Source organism: Dermacentor andersoni, chromosome 8 (genome assembly GCF_023375885.2).
Source record: "Dermacentor andersoni chromosome 8, qqDerAnde1_hic_scaffold, whole genome shotgun sequence".
Lineage (NCBI taxonomy): Eukaryota > Metazoa > Arthropoda > Arachnida > Ixodida > Ixodidae > Dermacentor > Dermacentor andersoni.
This window is the reverse complement of record NC_092821.1, coordinates 84,249,863-84,274,617: the sequence shown is the minus strand read 5'-3', so window position 1 is coordinate 84,274,617 and position 24,755 is coordinate 84,249,863. Positions and strand designations below refer to the sequence as shown.

At 48.8% G+C, this 24,755-nt stretch overlaps 1 long non-coding RNA gene across 1 annotated transcript in view; it reads right to left on the bottom strand.

Annotated features, from left to right (window-relative positions):
- Positions 1-7,393: 7,393 nt before the first annotated feature.
- LOC140212915 (uncharacterized) overlaps positions 7,394-24,755 on the bottom strand; it is a 29,238-nt gene continuing 11,876 nt past the window's right edge. Inside the window, exon 2 of the long non-coding RNA XR_011889887.1 lies at positions 7,394-7,662. This is a non-coding gene — a long non-coding RNA (uncharacterized lncRNA). The remainder of the gene's footprint in view (positions 7,663-24,755) is intronic.

Below are 24,755 nucleotides of genomic sequence, written 5' to 3'. Positions count from 1 at the left end.
CGGCTGTTGCTTACTTCGACGAATTTACCTCAATACAAGACTGCCTCTCAGTGGAGCATGCGACGTCTACCGTGATTATGCCTGCCCCTGTGGTTGATATCAGTCCCACCTTGTCGCCCATCGAACGCAACAGCCTTCTTGAGCTCATCGATGAGTTTAACAGCTGCTTCTCATCCACGTCACGAGTCAGCCAGACGCCGCTCACTAAGCACCGTATTTTCACCGTAGCCGACGCCAGACCAATTCGGGAGAATCCCTATTTTGTAGCACCGAAAAAGCGCGAGGCAATCCAAACACAAGTGAAGACGATACTTGAGGACGGTGTTATTCGGCCATCTAACAGTCCTTGGGGATCGCCTGTCGTATTGGTGAAATAGTAGGACGGTAGCCTGCGCTTCTGCGTCGACAATCGAAAACTCAACCAGATCACAAAGAAAGACGTTTATCCGCTGCTACGTATCGACGATTCACTGGATTAGCTACGAAACGCACGTAACTTTTCGTCGATGGACTTGAAAAGCGGCTACTGGCAAATAGAAGTTGATGAGAGAGACCATGAGAAGACCGCTTTTGTGACGCCGGACGTACTTTATGAGTTTCAAGTGCTGCCCTTCGGTTTGTGTTCTGCGCCAGCAACGTTTCAACGACTAATGTACACGGTACTCTCAGGCCTCAAATGGCAAACCTGTCTGGTGTACATCGACGGCGTGATTGTTTTCTCCGTCACGTTGGAGGAACACTTACGGAGAGACTAAAGACGGTCTTTCAAGCAATACGCTCAGCTGGTCTAACTTTAAAAGCTGAAAAGTGCCATTTTGGCTCTGAAGAACTTCAATTTCTCGGTCACGTTGTTAGTCGTGAATGCGTCCGAGCTGACCCTGATAAAATTTCTCCCGTTGCTAATTTCCCAACGCCATCAGATAAAAAGGCCATGCGACGTTTTCTGGGCCTTTGCGCCTACTACCGATGCTTTATTGCGGAATTTTTGTGCATCGCATGGCCATTAACACATCTCCCCAGAGAAGACGTCCCCTTCGTGTCAGGTGAAGACAAGCAACGCGCATTTCATGACCTACGGCAACGGCTTCAGACGCCTCCAGAAATCGCACACTTTGATGACGACGCTCCAACGATTCTTCATGCCGACGCTAGTAATGTCGGCCTTGGCGCAGCGCTTGTACAGTGCCAGGACGGCACCGAAAGAGTGGTTGATTACGCCAGCAGGACGCTATCAAAGGCGGAGGCGAACTACTCCACTACAAAAAAAAAAAAAAAAAAGAATATCTCGCACTGGTGCGGGCCGTCCTGAAATTTCGGCCGTATTTGTATGGTTGGTGTTTCACCGTTGTCAGTGATCATCATGCACTTTGCTGGCTGACTAATTTAAAGGATCCAGCTGGTTGGCTTGCGCGCTGGAGTCTTCAGCTCCAAGAGTTCGACTTCACCGCTCTCTACAAATCAGGGAAACGGCGCACCGATGCCGACTGCCTTTCTCGGTCTCCTGTTGAGACTACAGTGCACGACGATTATGACGGGGCCTTTCTAGGCATGCTAGACACTGTCGCCGCTTCACGCCACCAACGTCGAGGACGCAGAACTGGGGCGCTATAACGTAAAACAATTCCAAACTTTTCTATTCGAATTCTGCTAACAGCCCTCCGCGATTGGTCAAACACGTTTTTGGACCACCCCCACTTCACCTGTCTCTCGCGCGACGTCACGAAAACCGCGGTACCTTCCCATCGGATATGACGTGTACACACTGATTATGCATGGTTTGATCGAAAAAAAAGAAAAACAGTTTTTTTTCTGATTCGACGCCTTTTCGCCATTAGCCCCCTGCTATTGGTCAAAAGTTTTTGGGCTTCAACCACTTCACCTGCCTGTCACGCGACGTCACAAAACCGCGAAAGCTCACAGCGTCAAAGTGACGTGGCGCATTAAAGATGCATTATTATACCGAACAAAACTGAGAGAGAGAGAGGGAGAGAGAATAACGTTATTGAATTGGGGAAATGGGGATAGGGCATTAGGAGCTTGATGGGTGGTGCCCCAAGCTGAATTTTCTTCTGAATAGCCGCAGGCTGCCCCGATCCGAAAAGAATAAAAGATAGCGGCCGCCGATGGCTCAGCCCCTGGCAATTCGCACCTGCCAGAGAGCATGGGTTTATTTGCGTATACTAAAACTTCTTTCCTGGCCATGTAACGTTTTCGAGCACTTTCCACGCGTTTACGACCTCATTGTGCCAACTCTTCTTTGCTGAGGATCCGTTTTAGCGTCATTCTTAAGCTTCCGTTGCATGCCGCCGCAATTTTCGACCAGCCACCGCAAGCTTAGTGCGGTAAAGCGGTCCAATGCCAGACGCCGGCACCACCCTCTTCATCCGGTTATCGATTGTCAGTGCACTGGCTCTGCCCCATCGAATCCCTCTCCACTTGAGCGTGCTCCTCGCCTCTTGTCAGCCAATTAGATACGACAAGCCGCTCAGTGTAGGCAATGTTATTCGCTTTTCAAACAAACGAAAGTGACCTCCTATGAAGGAGGAGAACGTTTTATTGGTCTGTTCAGACAACTCTGCGTGTGACCGCCTGATGCTTGCGTCGGCGGTTACGCAAATTTCACGTACGTTAGTTTACGTTAACAGTTTTACGTAATAGTTTTACGTTATAGGGTCCCTGGTTCCTTTTTTCGATTACTTAGCGGGAAAAACAAGCAACGTACCGAGGTTATTCGCGAGAGGGCTGCCTTCGTTTTGCTTGCGCCACGACGTTCTCTATAAAAAGAACTTTTCACCTAGTTGCAGCAGCTACCTACTTGTCATTCTCGCATCTCTTCGCGACGAAGTCCTACATGCCAGCCACAAAGAGCCGACCTTTGGTCACTTCGGCAACACCCGCACATTGGCAAGAATTAGGCTAAAGTACTATTGCCCGAGACTTGCGTCGGTCGTGAAACGTTACATACAGACATGCCTGGATTGCCAGCGCCGCCAAGCCCTACCCGGCAAGCCAGCTGGACTGCTGCATCCTGTTCAGATATCGCAAGCGCCGTTCGAACAAATTGGCACGTACCTTTTAGGTCCGTTTCCAGTCTACTGCCGGAAATAGATGGATAATCGTCGTTACAGATTACCTTATTCGATACGCCGAAACAGGTGTTATCTAACGTAGAGCAGCAGCCGAAGCAGCGCGATTTTTCATCGAAGCCATCGTCCTTAGGCATGGCGCTCCCGCAGTGGTCATAACAGACAGAGGATCTGCGTACATGGCTGCGCTTCTGCATACCGTTTTGCGACTAAGTGGTACCACTCACCGAAAGGCCACGGCTTATCATCCTCCAACCAATGGGCTGACAGAATGTTTGAATAAGACTGGCAGACATAATGAGTATGTAGATCGACGTCGACCACATGAACTTGGATGAAATTTTACCATTTGCGTACATGTTACATTTGCGTATAACACGGCTCGCCAAGAGACAACACGCGTGACGCCTTTTAACCTCGTTTACGGCCGGGAAGTGACCACAATGTTGTACGCAATGCTGCCACACGAGTGCGGTGACGACGAGGCTGGTGCCGAGGAGATTACGCAACGCGCAGAGGAAGCCAGGCAGTTTGCGCGTTTGCGAATTAAAAAACAACAGGAATACAATGCCTGACACTACAATCTTCGGCCCAGACCCATCACATACAACGTCGGTGACCAGGTGTGGGTCTGGACTCCGATCCGTTGACGGGGCTGTCTGAGACGCTCCGGTGAAGAGACTTCGGCCCGTACACAGTTCTGCGCCGCATCAGCGATGTGAATTATGAAGTAGTCCCCGACAGCCATAACTGCTCCAAACGCCAACGGCATCTGCCCGAGGATGTGCACGTGCTTCGTATGAAGCCATAGTTTTTCTCATGACCTCAACTTTGCACCGTCTATTCACAGCCTTCGGAGGTTGGTGCATCACGACGATGCCTTTTTTTTTTTTCAAAGGAGGGGCAAATGCCACATCCTACATGGACGCCGCGGGTATGTGCCAGGCGATGAAAACGGCGCTGAAATAGCGCGCGAGTGGAAAACCAGAGACGACACCAACGACGCGTTGACTGCTCTGATAAAGTGCTTTCATACGTCCTCTACACCGGCTTTCCCGTCTCCTAATAGGCTGTGACAATATAAACGAGAATGCTATAATATGCTTTCATTACAAAGAGGGCTGATGCTTTAAGCAAGCGGCCGTATTCGCCAGATTTTTCAATGAGTTACTCACCCAAATACCTGATTCAATTATGCGCCGTGGTTGCAGAGTTTATGTGATTTCTGCTTTCCCATCTATCGAGACAGGAGGCTTCAGTTGAAGGTTATTCTGAAGTGAGATGACTGCAGGAAGCAGAGGTTAATAATAGGAGTATTATATTTGCGTTTACGGAATCCTCTATCTCGTTCTGACGAATTTTAGGCGAATGTTCTCGTGCTGGCACTGCGATTCCTCTGACAAACCGGACAATTGTTTTTTTTTTTCTTAAAGATTATAACTTCATGTAGAAGATCTGGTCTGGCTAAAGTAGTATTCTGATTGCACGTCTACTGAACCAAAATAGAAAGTGGAATGAGTAGGATCGTGTTCGTTGCATCAGTACAAGGGGAACAATATTTCGTTGCGGTTTTTAAGTTTTGTTGAGCTTTATTTGTGTTGGAATATAAGTTTGCACGAACGAAGATTCTGCGTATGTATCCGATTGAAAGTGACACAAGAGCTTGGCACCATTTTCATGAAGCAAACACATGAGGGCGTTCATTGAAACCTACACGGCCTTGTGGGTTATCATGTACCAGGGGCAAGAGGCCGCATTAATGAAAGTTGTCGCAAAACAAAATGTCGTCAGCTTGCCGTTTAACTATGTGTTTTTAATAAAAATAAAGTTATAAGTACCACGCTGAAAAAGAAAAAGGAAAAGATATCGGGCAGAAATCTTGTACGATGGCTAAGCAAAACTGCCAATACCCAAAGCGCAGGCACGCGGTGTGGAATGCACCCCGGATCCTGTATTTCCCCCTGGACATGCTGTGCCATCGAGCGCCACTGACGCAATGTCTGCGCGAAGTGTATTGCGTGGCCACTGAGACTGCATAGCTTCCGAGATGTACACTGCAGCTGGGCACCTCTCTTGCCTTTCCCTGTGCAGAAGCTGCGCCATCTAGCGGCGCAGTTTCGAATTCCTTGTGTGGCCTTCGAGATGCGAAGTGCGCCGCTGCGTGCGAACGCAGAGAATTATCCCCACTCCCTCAGTCATGCATTGGTGGCTCAGTGCGTTCAAGTGTCGGGCTGTTGTGCTTGAAGACCCACTGATAGGCTGGTTCGGTCCCTCTCAGTATTGGTAAAATTTGCTTACGAATTTAAGATTTTCTTACTACCTTCGAGATTTACGCACATGTTTTGACTGCGCTATCTTAGGGATCGGTGCAAGAAAGCAGCTAGATAGTTCAGACAGCCGGAAAGAAAACTAGTATAACAGTGCCAAGAATGCTATTCGCAACAAGTGATAAATAGTAGCGATCATTTATTCGGACGATACTTATCTATGTTTTAAATATACTTGTCCAACCAAAAGATCAGCGCCTTTGAGCCATTGCAAGGAAAGTAATTTTGTAGGACGTAATTAAAATCCGCCATGACGGGCTCGTGCATTATGTGCGTGTAGAGGGGGGTTTCATGTGGCAATTACCCCTCCGTGACCATCTGGCGTCTGTGTGATAATTCGACTAAAATCAAACATGTATCGTTTGAAATCAGAGATCAAGCTAACATAAAGTAACAAAGAATGGTGATAGTGTTCGATAGAATGAGAAATATTCACATGGCATAAGGAATGTGGCAGAAAGGTGTAACGCGATTGAAGCCTTGTCTGCTCGTTGTATATATTGCTTGAATTACTCAGTAGTTTCAAATAACAAACAACACTCGAGCCAATCGGCCACTGCGCAGTTGCGATGTTCACCATTCTCACGACTACGTGTAATGCAGTGTTGCCGTCATCTATCTGGTCCCTTTGTCACGTGTGACAGTTCGCATAGAGCAGACTGTTTTCTGCTGCAATACCTCTCGCAGAGAGCAGGCATATGGTAGAAGCCGTGGCCGATGGATGGCACATGGCCGTGCAGTAGTGTGAATAAGAGTAGCGGTTAAGATTTCGTCACATGAAAAAGTTGTTTAGGTAAAAATAACAAATCAATAAGGATGTGATTGACGTCTACTGCAGTATTACATCATCCAAAACAGCGTCGCTTGGGTAAGCCCGGACTTGATTCTTCTTTGTGGGAATTTTAGAATTTGTATACAGTATTTTTTTCTGACGTGGCGTCAGCTGCAAAGATAGTGAATGTCTCTATTTGGCTGATGTAGTGATCTACTGATGTTATTGATACTTATTTCTTTCACTATCTGTTTATTATTACACGCTTCCTGAATCGAACTTTTGTCGCTAGACATTGATTATTGTTTTGCTTTCTATCGTCCTTTTTTTTCTCTGGCGCTGTATCCATAATTATGCTGCCATATTACAAATTATGACAACTATTATTACAGACAGTTTTCTGTAATTTACAGAGCTAACGAAACTATTGCTGGAGGCATGGATCCGAGCCACTCATTAGCCCTATCTTTTCTTTATTAAAAGAATGCACTATAGTTTCTCTTTTCAGATTGCCCCTTAAATCGCCCCTTAAATTCCGTATTCTAAGCTTATACGTGCCAAAACCACGATTTCATTATGACGCACGCCGTATTATGAATTCTAACAACCTGGTGTTCTTTAACTTGCCCCCAATGATCGGGACCCACGCATTTTTGCATTTCGTCCCATGGTAATGCAGCCGCTGCGGAGAGGATTTGATCCCGCGACCTCTTGCTTAGGAGTGCAGCACCATGGCCGCTAAGCCACCGCGGTGGGCAATCTGGCATATTGAAAATGTTAATAAGGTATAACACTTTGTGTTACTTGTTTATTTTTGCTGCACTACTACCACTACCATTTCCCACGAATACAGATAACATATAAGCAACAAAGAGATCAACAAAAGGTATTGATAGTAAAATGTTATTCTGAAAAAAAAACTTTATTTATGGTATAGCAAGCAGAAGGTCGTTTGTTTTGGAATGACATCCCACTGAGTAAATACAATTGGATTCATTTGTAGGGCACGCGAACAAGACGCTCAATATATCAGCTGTGCTCGGTTACACCACGCGCAAGTTACGCCACTTTTAGATAATTTAAATAAGCGTTAGGCGCCACTGTATGAACTCATAAAGCAATACATACCTCCGTGATTCCATTCCCACTGCGCCGAATATCTTTGTCCAAGGCGCCGTTAAGCGACAAATATACTGAAATAATGCCCATTTGTGTTGGTTTTCGATATATCTTTATTTACTCCTAAAGGCATAATGTGTAATGCGGGCTAAAACTCAGCGGTAACATTCCGACACCGGTATGCATGGTCCATCGTATCCTCGCCGATACTTTCCCCAAACGCACATGCAGTTGGTTGTGAAGTTCGCGGGGCAGAGGTCGTAGTTCGTGATCGCGCATGTGCACGGCGCACAGTGGTCTTCCGGGTCAAGCAGGGGTCTCTTGCGTGCTGCAACAGTGGTGCGTCACACTGCAGGAACTGCGGTCACAACATATTGCATAATGTTTATACTAAGAAGTTTCCTGCGTCGTACATACAAAACATTTTCTAACACGGTGAAAAAATTCATAGCTCTTTTATGTTGCAATTTTTACAAACTTGCGTGAATAATACAGGTGTGAGAAATCTTATACTTCTCAATTGAGATTTTTTTGTTCCCTGGGCAGACACAAAAGGGTCTCATGAATTCTACTAAGTCTATGTCATGCAGAATGCATATATTTTTTTTTTGTTGGATAAGTGTAAAGGCCAAATTACTCAGATTTCAATTTAAAGAATTACATTATATTTTGTTAATGTATTACACTCTGCACTGCCCCGCGTTTGACGGAGTTTTGATAAAGTCGTCTTGTAATTCTTGCACTGATTTTATGTGCTCAGTATTTTTTCTTTCATTGTGTATTGTTCCCCCTGCCAAGGCCTGTTGATGGCCGCCGCCCGCCCCCTCCCCCCTAGCAACGAAATCATAAATAAATATAGAAATTGCTCACACCATTGGTATCGTTATTCGGTACGTGATATTACCATGCTAAAAGGTTCAACCCTTTCTTGTAGTGTCAGAAGTGCTGCTTCATCAAAGAGCAAGCAAAAATATTCTCCTTTCACGTGAACAAAAGATTCTTTCTCTGCTTACGTGTACATTTAGCTTCGAAGACTGCGGCTTCTCCAGAAAATATTACAATGCAAAAGGAAGTTTAAAGAAACACACACACTGGCAAATACTGCGGGTTTCGCGCTACTGAGCACACCTACTTCGCTACTTTCTGAGTCTGTGTATGTAGCTTGTGATACGCAAAAATAAATCGCGAAGCCGCCATGGTTGCTCAGTGGCTATGGTGTTAGGCTGCTGAGCACGAGGTCGTGGGATCAATTCCCGGCCACGGCGGCCGCATTTCAATGGGGGCGAAATGGGAAAACACCCGTGCACTTAGATTTAAGGGCACGTAAAAGTACCCCAGGTGGTCGAAATTTCCAGAGTCCTCCACTACGGCGTGCCTCATAATCATACAATGGTTTTGGCACGTAAAACTCCATAATTTAATGAAAATGAATCGCGACCAAATCCACGTACAGGCGTGAGCAAAAGGGTAGAACCCAAAGTGTCATCAAAGCAATGGTTTCATCCAGCACATCGGTGTTACGTGAGATTATCTTAATGCATTACATTGGTAGGACAGGTGCGCGTAGCTATTGGAACTTGATTTTCGCCTTCATGCTTAGGCTAAGATTAAAAAGTGTTGGCCTCAGAATTTTCCACACACCTGCACATATATTGTCGGCTCACGGATATTTCTAAAATGGCAGTGAACACTCAACACCACAGCGCCTCATATTGAACGGCATTATTATGTTCATTTCTTTTTTTATTCGGACTAGCCAGATTTGTGCGCAAATATTAACACGTCACCAGATCGATGGCCACGATTGAAAGCTTAGAATCCTCGCTCGAAAATTAGCACCATTGAGAAGAGATTTTCTTTTTTGGTGCATAAGAAAACAGGCAAATCCCAACAGAGAGCATATACCGATAATGTTTTCTCGTAGTTATCTGTAAGGTAGACAGGCCTCTCAATGGAATAGTGCATGAAATACAGCGACGCATTGTTCTCAAAATATTTCCTTGTTGATACAACCCGCCACAACCACCACCACCACATTCAAGCAGCTTGCATATGGCCTTTCCCAGTGTGGCATTTATTAGGTGTCACTGGGTATGTGCTTATTCTAGGCATATCCTAAAGATTGCATATTTGCCATGATGGCAACTTAGGTGAACGCTTCGTAATTCTCTGCATACCCTCATTACTATATTCTCAACAAGCATTATACATTCCCTTTATCCTCGTGATATTGTTACGCGAAGGAAGAGTCACTAAGACGGGCAACTATTTACAAGTTATATTTACAACAGCGGTTGCAGCGCTGAACGGTTAGATTCACAGCGCGAACCCAGTTCATTCTTCCTCCTCTTTTCGCGAGTGATGGAGTCCATGCGTCTCGTTCAAACAATCAAATACCACACGCGTGCAGCATAATCCCCCGGCGGCAGAAGCGACGTCCCGGAGCATATAAATGTCATCACTGGGAGGGTGATAGTGCTTCAGTCGTGTGACGTGCACGATATCACTGGACTAAGAAGCAGATTTTGCGTCAGGGGCGATGTCGTAGGGCACGGGAGTCACGGCACGAAGTACTCGGTATGTGCCTGTGTAACGAGACAGCAGTTTTGCTGACAGGCCGACCTGATGCGATGGAGACCACAGAAGCACCAAATAACCAGGCGGAAAGGGCACGTTTCGGTGTCGCCGGTCGTACAAACGCCTTTGACTCTGTTGGGATTTCAGAAGGCGATCCCGGGCAATTTCCCTTGCGTGGGCACAGCGGGCGATGACGTCAAATGCATATTCACTGGTCGGTGCCGCGTGAACAGGGAGGGTTGTGTCGAGGGGCAGTGCTGATTCTCGGCCGAATAGAAGGAAAATATGGAATCACCGGCTGTGCCGTGGCGCGAGGAATTATGAGCAAATGTGACAAACGGTAGAGTGAGATCCGAGTCAGTGTGGTCTGAAGAGACATATTTCATGAGCATGTCTATGAGAGTGCGATTGAGACGCTCCGTGAGGCCATTTGTTTGCGGATAATATGACGTGGATAGCTTGTGCCTCGTGGCACAGGACTGCAGGTTCTCCGCGATAACATTTGATAGGAATGTCCGCCCACAGTCTATGAGAAATTGTCGCGGAGCTCCATGTTATAAAATCACGTCGCGTAGAAGAAAATCGGCGAGATCTGTGGCGCAGCTTGTAGGAAGCGCTCGGGTGATGGCGCAGCGCGTTGCGTAATCCGTCGCCACAGCGATCCACCTGTTCCCAGAGGTAGAAAAAGGAAAAGGGCCAAGGACGTCCAAACCAATCCAAAGTACTGGTGCAGGGGAATGTCGAGTGGTTGAAGGTACCCAGAAGGGAGCGTCAATGGTGCCTTGCGTCGCTGCCATTTCTCACACGCAGCTACGTATCTTCGAACGGAGCGAGCAAGCACTACCCAAAAGAAGCGTCGGCGGATCCGGTCGTAGGTACGTGACACACTCAGGTGACCGGCAGTGGGGAGGTCGTGACGATTGTGGAGAACAGCCAAGCCAAGGTGTTTAGGGATCAAAAGGAGTAATGCAGGTCCGTTGGGGTGAACGTTGTGGCGCTAGAGTACGCCATCTTGAAGTGTGAATGAGCGAAGGGAACTGTCGGTAAGTGACGTTTCGAGGCGGTCAATGATTATACGCAAGGACGGGTCACGGCGCTGCTCGTCGGCGACATGGAGCAGTGAAAAAACAGAACACAGGCGTCGGTGTCAGTATTACACATAGAGGTCGCGCCTTCGACAGGGTAGCGAGAGAGGCAATCTGCGTCATTGTGTTGGCGTCCCAACTTGTAAGTCACTGTGTAGGGATATTCTTGTAGTCGGAGCGCCCAACAACCGAGCCGGCCAGCAGGATCTTGAGCGACGAAAGCCAACAGAGCGCATGATGGTCTGCGATTACTGAGAAGGGCTTGCCTTATAAATATGGGCGGAACTTTAAAACTACCCAGACGACAGCAAGACATTCGCGCACGGTAATCAAATAGTTACGCTCTGCAGCTGTCAGGAGCCGGCTAGCTTATGCTATAACGCGCTCATGTCCACGTTGGCGTAGTGATAAGACGGCGCCAATCCTATAACCAGTGGCATCGGGTCGGACCTCTGTAGGTGTGGACTGGTCAAAGTGGGCCAAGACCGGTGGATTGGTGAGAATCGTGATAATGCGTGAAAATGCGGCAGCCTGAGGGGAACCCCTCGTAAAAGGCCCGTCTTTCTTCACAAGTTCAGTGAGTGGTCGAGCGATTGTTGCGAAATCTCTTACGAACTTTCGGAAACAAGAACAGAGCGCCACAAAACTCGGGACGTCTGTGACAGACTGAGGTACAGGAAAAGCCGTTACTGCTCGAATCTTTTCCAGGTCGGGTTGTATTCCGGAAGCATCGGCGATATGGCCTAGCACTGTAATCTGTCGGTGCCCAGTGGCACATGGATGAGTTTAATTGTAGTCCAGCCTTGCGGAAGACGTCAAGGATAGCTGCGACGCGTTCAAGGGGCGTCTCAAATGTAGGAGAAAACACAATGACGTCATTGAGGTAACAAAGGCAAGTTGACCATTTGAAACTATGAAGCAGAGAGTCGATCATCCGTTCGAACGTGGCGGGAGCATTGCATGAACCGAACGGCATAACCTTAAATTGGTAGAGGTCATCTGGAGTGACGAAACCGGTCTCTTCTTGGTATTGCTCATCGACAGGAATCTACCAATGACCTGATCAAATGTAGATGGACGAAAAGTATTTGGCATCGTGAAGACAAGAGTGTCGTCGATTCGTGGTAAAGCGTTAAAATTCTTTTTACTAACTTAATTTATGTGGCGGTAATAAACGCAGAAACGCTACGCTTCATCTTCATTTTTCAGGAGCACGACCGCGACGGCCAAGGAGTCGACGAGGGCTCAACAATGCCTCTGGCGAGCATCGTGTTTACTTCCTGCTGAATAATTTGCCGCTCTGCCGTGACCAAACGATACGGTCGGCGGTGAATGGGAACATCATCACCAGTGTTTATCCGATGCCTAGCAAGGGACGTCTGACCAAGTCGTCGATTGTCTGTGTCAAATATGTCGCGCTAGGAATAGCAAAAGGCGATATAGGGCGGCTGCTTCGTCAGGTGCGAGGTCCGGAGCGACCATGGGACGTATTGGACCGTCGAGGTTCAAGGCATCCTGCGGGTAATCAGGAGGATCTGGAGACGTGTCGGCTGCAAAAGCAGTGACGTGGTCGTCTGCCACTGACCAAAGCGCAACCACCGCTATCCCTTCAGGTAACACTTGCTTCGTCAAGCCAAAAGTGATAACGCGGAGCATCCGATTAGCGGCAAGGGTTACGACGGAGTGTGGCACAAAGATGTCGCGCGCCAGGAGGACATCACGAATAGGTGTGACGACATAGTCGCCATCAGGCACGGTTGCCGTTGATGACAATTCGACGAAGGTTAGGGCTTTTGGAGGTAAGCGAACAAATGCTGTAGTGCAGAGGGTGTTCAGCTGTTCGGGGTGAACGTGTGAAAGAAGAGGAACCTCGAGGCACAGCGTACAGGTGGAACAGTCGAGGGGCGCAGAATGAGTCGTCAGGAAGTCGAGCCAGAAGATTAGGTCATGAGGGCAACTGGTCAACAAGGTGACCGGGACTGTAACTTGGCGGCCAGCAATTCCTATTCGAGCAGTTGCCATACCCCTGACGGCAACAATGGCGCCATTGGCGACGCGTACGGCTCGAGTGTTCGCAGGCGTAAGATCTTTTTTGAGGTGACGACATAGATTAGCGCTCATTATAGATGGAGACTTGGGCTCCAGTATCAAATGATGACGTCAACAGAACACCATCTACGTCTACTTAAATTAGGTTCGTGTTGGTGAGGAGCATCAATGGAGGATTTGGACAGGGCGAACGTGATGCAGCACTACCTCGAAGAGCTGCATGGCCTAGTTTTCGACCCGTCGGTTTGGCGATGCAAAGCGACGAGGTTGGGGTGACGGGGAGCGACGGCGTTGAGGCGACGGCACTCGCACACAGGTGCGGCTGTCAGGGGCGTCAGAAGTAGGGTACAGACAGCGAGGTGAATAGCGGCGAGCGTCGGAGTATGTGCGAGGAGCAGGGAATCAGCTCCAGTACGGCCGCATCCAGGTGGTGAGGCAGTGGCGAGATACATGACCAACGCGGTTGGTCATGTATCTCTTAAGCAGAAGCAGATCGGTTTGTCGTCTGCGATTCGCCATTCAGCAGGATTGCCTAGTCTGGGAGCGAAATACTGGTCATTACACTTTGTGGTCATGGAAATGGGTGCCGAATTACGTCGGCAGGCAGAGCAGGCGGTACGGATGCCAAGGCGCAGTGATCGCTATGTTTGGTGCTCTTTCATCGTGTGCGGCTGCGTCAGATCATCGCTGAGCAAATTGCTCGCGTGTTTTTAATGTTGGCCTGAGACTGGGTGATCACGCTCTCTTAGCCAGCTATTGCATATCGCTTAAGGAGAATTGTACGGCGCAAAATATTGGCTCGCATATATTTTGGCCGCTTTCACGGACAAGGCAAACATGGTAATTTTTTTACCGACGTCTCTTTATTGCTCATCTGCATTAAAAATACTTCTCAGTGTGGAATGCACATCTCATGTGCGCCAATGCATGTTCGAGTCGCTGCCGTGCGTAGGATGGCTTGCATTCAGTGGAATTCACAGAGGCAAGCTCGATGGGGGAACGTATTGGCCTGTGTAACATGCTGAGCCGCCGCATTTGTACAGATGATTTGTCTCGTCTGGAAGCTGAAATTTCGCAGCGTTCAAGAGGTGTTCTAAAGATTTAGTTTTTAAACGTTAGCAAATGGCGCCATTGGGGTAACGATAGCCATTTTAGTATACGTACACAAAATGCTGGTTGCAATAACCTTTTTGTTATCACCTGGAATGAAATATTGACACGTATACTTATCTTTTCGGGCGACCACGTTTCGCCGCCTAACAAATGTTATCGCACATCGCGGGACGCGCCTGCATGCGTCCGAAGATTCTGGAAAGTGATCGATGCTTCTATCCGGCTGTCTGTTGTCGCCGAACTTTGTGTTACCAGATTTCATCGCGTGACGCGAATGGTGTAGAACTTTGTGGAAGGCACGCGGGTCCCAACCCTTAGTCTGGAACATTCGACGGCTGCTGTATAAAAGCCGACGCGCTTGGCCCGCTGATCAGATTTTCGACGATCGCGGACTGTGTTCGCCGCTATCGTTGTGCTATGAGTGTAGCCTGTTTTGTGGGCATAGGTACGCCCAATAAAATTTAATTTTGTTGTTCACAGTGTCGCTACTGTGTTCTTCAACGTCACCACCACGTGACATCTGCTGTAGGGGCTAGTGCCTTCATGTACCGAACGCCCCCGCAAAGTCGCGATCCAAGCCCGAAGCCCGAGGACAAAACCTACATCGCCCAAGACCAGCGTGCTAGCCGCAGACTGCAAGGACTGCCAATGGCTGCCCCAGCGTCCCCCGTTATCCTACAACAACATCGGCACCCACCGACCTTCCATGGAGCAGCGACTGAAGACCCAGAATCCTGGCTTGAGACCTACGAGCGAATCGAGACTTTTAACAACTGGGACTCCGACGACAAGCTGCGGCATGTATACTTTGCCTTAGAAGATGCGCCAGAACGTGGTTTGAGGAGAACCGCGAGTCGACCTTGACGACATGGGACCTCTTCCGTAGCGGCTTCTTGTGCACCTTTACGAGCGTCGTGCGCAAGGAAAGGGCCGAAGCCATGCTGGACGCCCGAGTGCAGCTACCTAACGAGAACGTTGCCATCTTCACGGAAGAAATGAACCGTCTGTTCCGCCACGCCGACCCGGATATGCCCGAGGAGAAGAAAGTCCGCCTTTTTATGCGTGGTGTGAAGGAACAACTTTTCGGCGCAATGATACGAAGCCCACCGAAGACCGTAGAAGAGTTCCTTCGCGAGGCCACCAGCATCGAGAAGACACTCGAAATGCGGAACCGGCAATTCAACCACCGTACAAGCTCTACCCACTACGCAGGAATTCAATCACTGGCCACGGACGATCTGCGCGAGACCATCAGGGTCATTGTGCGCGAAGAACTGCGCAAGGTCTTGCCTTCGTCGCAGCCTCAAGTGGCCTCGATCGCCGACATCGTGAAAGAAGAGGTGCACCGATCGCTTGGAGTTCCTGAGGTGCAACCAGAATCGCCACAGCCCCAGCCGGGGCTGTGGCCGTCAAGTCAGCCCTCCCCGACCGCGTCAGGGCCCTGTAACGCCGCAATTCCGTCGTCCACTGCCGCCGCCGCCAGCACGCCCACCCGTCGCCCACCGCACCTACGCGAGGAAGACGGACATTTGGCGAGCCCCCGACCACCGCCCGCTCTGCTATCACTGCGGAGAAGCCGGCCATGTGTACCGCCGATGCACATACCGCGACTTGGGACTGAGAGGGTTCGCCGTCAACGCGCCGCGTCCACAGCTTGGCGAGCGCCCACGTGACATCGCCGATTACCTCGCCGCTACTCAGTGGAGCCCTCGAAGGCCGTCCCGTTCGCCGTCACGAGGCCGCTACCTGTCGCTGCAGCGCCGACCATACACCAGCCCAGCCCGGGGCCGCTCTACGAGCCCATATCAGGAAAACTAAAAGCAGCAACCGATGGAGGTGCGGTTGCTGTTCGTCGAACTGACGAAGATCCTCCGCCGCAGACGAAGACGGCGAAGAGACCATCTCGACGATATAATAATGACCCGCCGCCGTCCCGACGAAATCAGGAAGCCAAGACTACACCGACGAAAGACGACTTGACGACGCGACGTTCCAGCTTCAGTTCAACACGACGCAGCCGTCATCCGACGCCAAGACCTAACTGCAACGCCAGACAAAGAACCACCGACCTCGACGTGCTTCTCGACGGCCACGCAGTTGCCGCCTTAGTGGACACAGGTGCTGATTACTCCGTCATGAGTGCACACATCGCCGCCCAGTTGAAGAAGGTTAAGACTGCATGGGAAGGCCCTCAAATTCGCACCGCTGGAGGGCACCTGATTACGCCGACTGGAATCTGCACGGCACGAATAACCATTCATGACCGGACTTACCCTGCCACCTTCGTTATCCTCCAACAGTGTTCACGAGACGGCATTCTCGGTATGGACTTCCTGAACCAACACGGCGCAATCATCGACCTGAAGTCGAAGTCAATAACGCTGTCGGAAGATAAAGCGATACCTCCGGAAAGCCCTCGTAGTGACCACGCCTTGAGTGTGCTCGAAGATCAAGTAAGTATTCCGCCTCGCCCCAGCATTGCTATTTCGGTCGGCACCGAAATACCCGCTGACGTGAAAGGTGTCATCGAAGGCGACCAACGTCTACTGCTAGACCGTGAAATTTGCGTCGCAAGAGGGATCGCTCGACTGCATGGAGGGAAAACTGAAGTGTTGCTGACAAACTTCAGCCAGGAATTCAAGCACATCAACAAGGGCACGACGATCGCGTACATCGAGGAAATTCTTGAAACCAGTAATGCATTTGCCCTCTCGGATTCCGCCGCATCTACCCCGACGACCATGGTTCTCGAACCAGACTACGACATTATTCCAAGTCTCCCCGTGATTAAGCAACAGCAGCTCAGAAGTCTGCTCCGACAATACAAAGGCTGCTTTTCGACGTCATCGAGGATTCGACAAACACCAGTCGCCAAGCATCGCATAATCACCAAGGAGTACGCTCGACCACTCCGCCAGAGCCCTTACCCAGTTTGGCCGCCAGAACGCGAAGCTATAAGACAACAAGTCAACAAAATGCTGCGCGACGACATCATCCAGCCGTCGAAAAGCCCGTGGGCATCCCCTGTTGTCCTAGTGAAGAAAAAGGACGGAACCCTACGTTTCTACGTCGATTATCGTTGTCTGAACAAGATCACGAAGAAGGACGTATACCCCCTCCCACGGATAGACGACGCATTGGATCGGCTCTGCAACGCTAAATACTTCTCCTCGATGGACCTCAAGTCTGGCTATTGGCAAATGGAAGTCGACGAAAGAGATCGCGAAAAGACCGCCTTCATCACCCCAGACGGCCTCTACGAGTTCAAGGTTATGCCATTTGGACTGTGCTCGGCGCCTGCAACGTTCCAGCATGTGATGGACATGGTTTTAGCAGGATTGAAGTGGCAGACCTGTCTGGTTTAATTGGATGACGTCGTTGTATTCGCCGGAAATTTCGACGATCACCTTAGGCGGCTTGCCACAGTACTAGAAGCCATCAAGTCATCAGGGCTCACTCTGAAGCCAGAAAAGTGCCGCTTCGCTTACGATGAGCTTCTGTTCCTAGGCCACGTCATCAGCGAGTATGGAGTCCGCCCTGACCCGCAGAAGACAGCTGCCATCGCAAAGTTCCCGCAGCCCACCGACAAGAAGGCAGTGCGTAGATTTCTTGGCATGTGTGCCTACTACAGGCGATTTGTCAGACTTTTCACGCATCGCTGAGCCGATGACACAGCTAACTAAATGTGACGTCGTGTTCAAGTGGGAAACGCCGCAGGCCGACGCATTTCAACAAGTAAAACGACGCATGCAGTCGCCGCCCGTACTTGCGCACTTCGACGAGCACGCCGATACCGAAATCCACACTGACGCCAGTAGCCTAGGCCTCGGTGCCGTCCTAGTCCAGAGAAAAGATGGACATGAACACGTGATAGTTTACGCTAGCCGGTCGTTGTGAAAAGCGGAAGGCAATTATTCTACAACCGAAAAGGAATGCCTCGCCATCATTTGGGCTACAGCGAAATTTCGCCCTTACCTATATGGCAGGCCATTCAAAGTGCTCAGCGACCATCACGCGTTGTGTTGGCTAGCTAACTTAAAGGACCCTTCAGGACGGCTGGCACGGTGGAGCCTCAGCCTACAAGAATACGACATCACTGTAACATACAAGTCTGGACGAAAACACTCAGATGCTGATTGCCTATCACGCGCCCCCATTGACCCGCCGCCGCAAGATGACGAGGATGACGACGCCTTCCTTGGAATAATAAGCGCGGAAGACTTCGCCGAACAGCAACGAGGGGACCCTGAGCTAAAAGGCCTCGTCGAGTATTTGGAAGGGCACACTGACATTGTCCCTAAGGCATTTAAGCGTGGATTGTCTTCGTTCACGCTACAAAACAACCTGCTCGGGAAGAACTTCTCACCAGTCCGCGCCAGCTACCTTCTTGTTGTACCGTCAGCGCTGCGTCCAGAAATACTGCACGCCCTACACGACGATCCAACCGCTGGGCACCTCGGATTCTCCCGGACGCTGTCGAGAATAGAGGAAATGTATTACTGGCCGCGTCTGACCGCCGACGTCGCCCATTACGTCAAGACATGCCGAGAGTGTCAGCGACGCAATACACCACCGACAAGGCCAGCAAGATTACTACAGCCGATCGAACCTCCTCGCCGACCATTCCAGCAGATTGGGATGGATTTGTTGGGGCCGTTTCCGATTTCAACATCCGGGAATAAGTGGGTCGTCGTGGCGACGGACTATCTCACCGGCTTTGCTGAAACTAAAGCTCTACCGAAAGGCAGCGCAGCCGAAGTGGCGAAATTTTTCGTCGAGAACATCCTGCTGCGACATGGTGCCCCAGAAGTCCTCATCACCGACAGAGGTATGGCTTTTACAGCAGAGCTCGTCCAAGCCATTCTGCAGTACAGCCAGACAAGCCACAGGAGGACAACTGCCTACCATCCGCAGACGAATGGTCTCACGGAACGCCTGAACAAGACCCTCGCCGACATGCTAGCAATATACGTCGACGTCGAGCACAAGGCGTGGGACGCAGTGCTGCCGTATGTAACCTTCGCTTACAACACGGCAGTGCAAGAAACAACACAGATCACGCCGTTTAAGCTGGTTTACGGCAGGAACCCGACGACGACGCTCGACGCCATGCTGCTCCACGTCACTGACGAAGAGAATGTTGACGTCGCTAGCTATCTCCAGCGCGCCGAAGAAGCCCGACAGCTCGCCCGCCTACGGATCAAGAACCAACATAGGACCGACAGCCGACACTACAACCTCCGACGACGCTTCGTCGAGTACCAGCCCGGCGACCGTGTTTGGGTTTTGACCCCGACACGCCGACGAGGACTGAGTGAGAAACTATTGCGCCGCTATTTCGGACCCTACAAGGTCATTCGACGTATTGGCGCACTGGACTATGAGGTCGTGCCAGACGGAATTTCGCATTCACAGCGGCGCCGCGCACGATCTGAAGTGGTCCACGTGGTGCGTCTCAAACCCTTTTACGCACGCTGACGAACTTCCTTATTTTGTTATTTTCTTTGCTACGGGTGTTTTCTTTATAACTTTCGTTTGTATGCAGCATCGGGTCGATGCTCTTTAAGAGGGGGGTAATGACACGTGTACTTATCTTTATCGGGCGACCACGTTTCGCCGCCCAACAAATGTTATCGCACAGCGCGGGACGCGCCTGCATGCATCCGAAGATTCCGGAAAGTGATCGATGCTTCTATCCGGCTGTCTGTTGTCGCCGAACCTTGTGTTATCAGATTTCATCGCGTGACGCGAATGGTGTAGAACCACTGATCTCCACTAGGGTTCTGGATGGCGCTTTGAGCGTGCCTTCGCACGGCTACCGGAAGTTCTAGGTCATGTCCCGGAAGTCTGGCAAATGGCCGCCGTGTTTACATGGTAGTAGCTGCCGTTGCGCCGTTTCGCCGGTATTTGTTCTTTTTTGTTCGAGAAAATGCCTGCTTGCTGCGCTATAAACTGCACAAGCAGGCCGGAGAAGACATCTGGGAAGACATTTCACGCGTAAGTATTACGCATTCATGTTGACTTTATGCGACACACGGCGAAAACGCGACCGCTTGTCATGTATAGAGGTTGTGTTTCTCGTCTTATGCAGGTTTCCACGTTCAGACCCTCAGCTGTATCAGCGGTGGGTCGTGAACCTAAAGAGGGACAAATGGACACCATCTCCTGGCAGCAGACTCTGCAGTGACCACTTCGAGGAGGGTTGCTTTGATCGAACGGGCGCAAGGATATGTCTTCTACGTGACGCAGTTCCCACGCTGTTTTCTTTCCCAAAACATCTGCAGAAGGTAGGACGATTCTGAGTTGATGTTGCCTAAAACATATCAAACTAGAATAAAGCTGTGCCGTTGTATTCGTTGTATTATCCACCTCGTATATCTGCGAGACGACCGAGAAGGTCATTCGTCTGCAGGAAAAAGTTAATGGCGGTAGCCTTTCAAAGAGACAAATTGTGGATAGCGCCTTGACAGCCAAGGTCATGGGTGAGCTCTCGGCAACTCGGCTCGGCCAGCTGTATCCAGAACTGCACGAGCACATGTTTGAGTCAGCTGCTGACTCAAATCATTTTGTGCGTCTGGTTAAATGTGTCATTGGATGCTACATCAAGTTTAGAATGCACCACGCTGCAAAGCAAGCAACAGCAAAGATCAACGGCCCAAACATCCGCAAGCGCTTGACGAATTTGGTACTTTTCAACCACCAATAAGGTAATGTAATATGTGATGTGAGAAAACTGCCAATTTTCGAGTGAAATAAACCATGTTTTATTTGTGTACTTATTTAGTTCCTAGTCAAGGCCTCAAACACATGTAAGTTAAGTGCGTTGATGTTTTCTTCTAGTTCTTTTTCAAGACCTGAATGATGACTGGTAAAGAGATGACCATTTGTAGATAGTTGTTGGTCCCTAGAAAACCATAACATACGTTCATAGGCTGCAGCCATTACCCATCAGGTTATGGAGCTCGTTACAGGTTACCATTTCCAAGGTGGATCCAACAGCACAGCATGTTGTAGCTAAGGGCTGCAGAAAGTGTTTGACCACCTGCTGTGCAACGCATATTAAAATCTTGATACGGCACTATGGCAGGTTGGTTTAAGTTATGAAGCCTCCAAAAGAGCTAACAGTGCACATAGAGGTTGGGAAGTTGAACAACACACAAATGATTTGAGGGAGGAGCCTCAGTCTGCTATCCAACATTTCAACCAGACTTCTCTGGAAGACCCCTCCACCCTTAAAAGAAAGGTAAATACTGCATGTGTGCTGTGTACTCTGAATACAGCAATAATGCCTGGCTGTGCTAGCTCAAGCGTAGGTCTCTTGTCCCATTTTGAAATGCCATTTAGTACTAAGTTACCGCCTAGAAACAAGCATCAGAGCAAGTTTGAGGTTATTTTTATCTTAAACGCGCTGCAAAAGCGATGAATTTCCGTTTACAATCGACCAACTAGTTCCGACTGAAAGTAAATTCTGTTGAACTGGCTGCCTTAATCAGCCGCTTAGCGACAGGACCGCCCATATTTCGTTCCATACTGTTTCAGCAGCGCGAACACGGTTAGGAAAAAGAAGGCGCACAGGACAGAGCGCTGACATACGATTTCATACGATTTCATACGATTGAATAACACGATCTGGCAGGCTAGTTGGTGGGAATCCATACGATTTCAGCAGCGCGAACACGGTTAGGAAAAAAGACAGGAGGCGGACAGGACAGAGCGCTGAACTATCAACACGATTTCAGCAGCGCGAGCACGGTTAGGAAAAAGGACAGAAGGTGGACAGGACGGTCCAACCACTGGGTCCAACAAGCCCGCCAGATCGTGTTATTCATATTTCGTTCGAGCTGCTGCTACTATTTCTAGGGAGCACTGCTACGATATACAAGCAGAAAACGTTATATTTTACACCTTTAAACATTCACTACGTGTTCTTCCAATAGCCAATTTGAACTGTGCAGTTCTAATTGCAACAAAGCGCAAGCAAAAATGCCAACTCCGCCGTTGAAAACCACAGCAGACGCCGACTTCCGGGACAAGCACGCACACTTTCGGTCACCTCCGGTTGCCGTGTGAGCGCGCGGCCCCGAAAGCGGCGATGCGCCATCCAGAGCCCCCTAGTGGAGATCAGTGTGTAGAACTTTGTGGAAAGCACGCATGTCTCAACAATTAGTCTGGAACATTTGACGATTGCTGTATAAAAGCCGACGCGCTTGGCCCGCTGATCAGATTTTCGACGATCGCCGACTGTGTTCGCCGCTATCGTTGTGCAATAAGTGTAGCCTGTTTTGTGGGCACAGGTTCGCCCAATAAAATTTAGTTTTGTCCTTCACAGTGTTGCTACTGTGTTCTTCAACGTCACCACCACGTGACAATATGCTCTAAGAACGCCCGTTGACTTCCCGGTTTTTACAAAAACAATAGCCTGATCCATGTAGGTCTCTAAACATCCGGTCACGTCGCCATTTGCTTCCCGTAATGTCGTCATTCTAGAAAGGAGGGATGTGCACAATGATTCACAGATTCACGTGTATTGTCTCAAGTGCTCCTATTCGGTAATAATGGTGTTCCAAGGACTGTCCGTGAAAACTCCGTGGAGGCATTGACGTGCTAGGGCTGTCTTCATGGTCCCCTAAACGTTGTAGATGGGGTTCAAGTCGTGAGACTGCAGTGGCCAGCTCAGAAATTCCGCTTAGTGATGCTGCGGAAGTAATAAATACTTCCATGTGATGTACACAGAGCAGTTGTTGTGCTGCACCAGGAAGTCAAGCGGCTGCGAATCACCGTTTTCTGCATGAGGAAGGGCACCTTTCTCAGTGACTTCCTCGTACTCTTTGGCCGTCAATTTTCCTTCCATTCTGACGAGCGGTCCGAGTCCCTGTTTGGTCATGTCGCTCCACACGCTGACGGCAATACTGCCGCTTGAAGCGAGCCGCTTGAAGCGTCGGATGTCGTGGTGGCAGAAAGATTTTCGAAACACCCATTCCCTGGCCTTGCAGTGGCGGAAGGAAGTTACTGAGCTAATTGTATTTCTCAAGCTAAAATACATAGCACAATCCTTATGTACGACTTACACACAATCTACAGACATGCTGGGGTCGGGTTGTAATTTGAACATACGAGAAAACATAATTCTGTTACGCGAAAGCTCAAACCCCTTTCCCAGGGTTTCTGCAATACATAGACCGGTCGCGGCGTGCGGCATTTGCGTGCGCCTGCGCGTGAATATCTCGGAGTCCACGGAACGGAGCACCCGTTTTCTAGAAAAACTTCCAGACGGCGCTCGTCTCCGCCGCATCGTGGCCCACGTAAAAGGCCGCGTTCCTAACAGAAAGCCTGCCTTCGTGTATAGCGTTCGCCGCGAGCGTTTCCCGGTAAACGTTAGGTCACATAAGCTGCAATTGCCGGGAAGCGTGAGAAGCCGTCAGGGATCTTTGAATGCTCTCGCGTACCATTCTTAAAGGGAAGCTTAAGAGGAAACTTTAGCTCCGGCGCTCCTATCCAAATGAATGTAACAGGAGAATTTGTTTTTCTCAGCAACCACTGCACCAAATTTGACGAGGTTTGTGGCATTTAAAAGAAAAAGGTAAAATCTAGTGACTGTTTGTTTGACATTTATAATTTTGGTCGTCAATAGGTTACTAACAATTCACAAAAATAATAAATTTTCAGATATCAAGTTTGCAACTCTAACTCAGCAACGAAAACTGATACTACAGTTCTGTGAATTGCATCTAACAGTACATCTAAAGCTGACAAAATTGATATGTTACAGAGAAATATTTAAAAGTTTAGTAATACGGAAATGCAGCTTTTTGTATTACCCTTGTAAACAACGTAACAATTTCATGTAAAATATAAATCGACATAACGAATTTGTCTGCTTTCAACGATATAACGGATGCCATTTACAGAACCACGATACCGGTTCTTGATGCAGAGCTAGTAATTCGTAAACTTCGTGCTTCTACTTTCTTCAAACCTAGGAATTTTTGAAAATCCTTTTAAGAATATGCAGGGCCTAAATCGAAATTCTGCTTCCAACAGTCACTAAAACTTAACTTTCTCTCTCAAATGCAACAAATTTCATTAAAATCGATCCAGAAGTTACCTCAGAAAAGCGTTTTTGGTTTTACATGCATTTTAATAGGCGGCGTCGGAGTTGGGCCCGAGCTAAAGCTTCCTCTTAAGCGTCCTCCAATTTTTTTTTAGTGTATTGATTTCATTAAGACACCCTGTTCCACACTCGGCGCTCTACATAATCGCATGAACTATTCTTCGGATTTCTACAGTTTAGCCTACGCCAAGCAAAGATTTTCATACAAGAAAATACAGATAGCTTCAGAAAACGCTACCCATAAGAATTTACACTGCCCTTCCCGGTTTGTTTAATTTTGGCAGGAGAGGTCCACGAAATATCATGCAATGTTTCATAGCTGTTGTAACATTGCTATATAGCTACCATTTTGAAACATTGTTATCAGAAAATAAAAAAAAACTTCAGTGCATTTTTCAAGTTACCCTTAATATATGAATTATTTAGCAGCAATTTGTTTCTATTGTCAGTCGTGATTTGTTCCGTGTGACATGTAGTTTTTTATAAATGGTACTGTATATTGTTTTATGAAACATT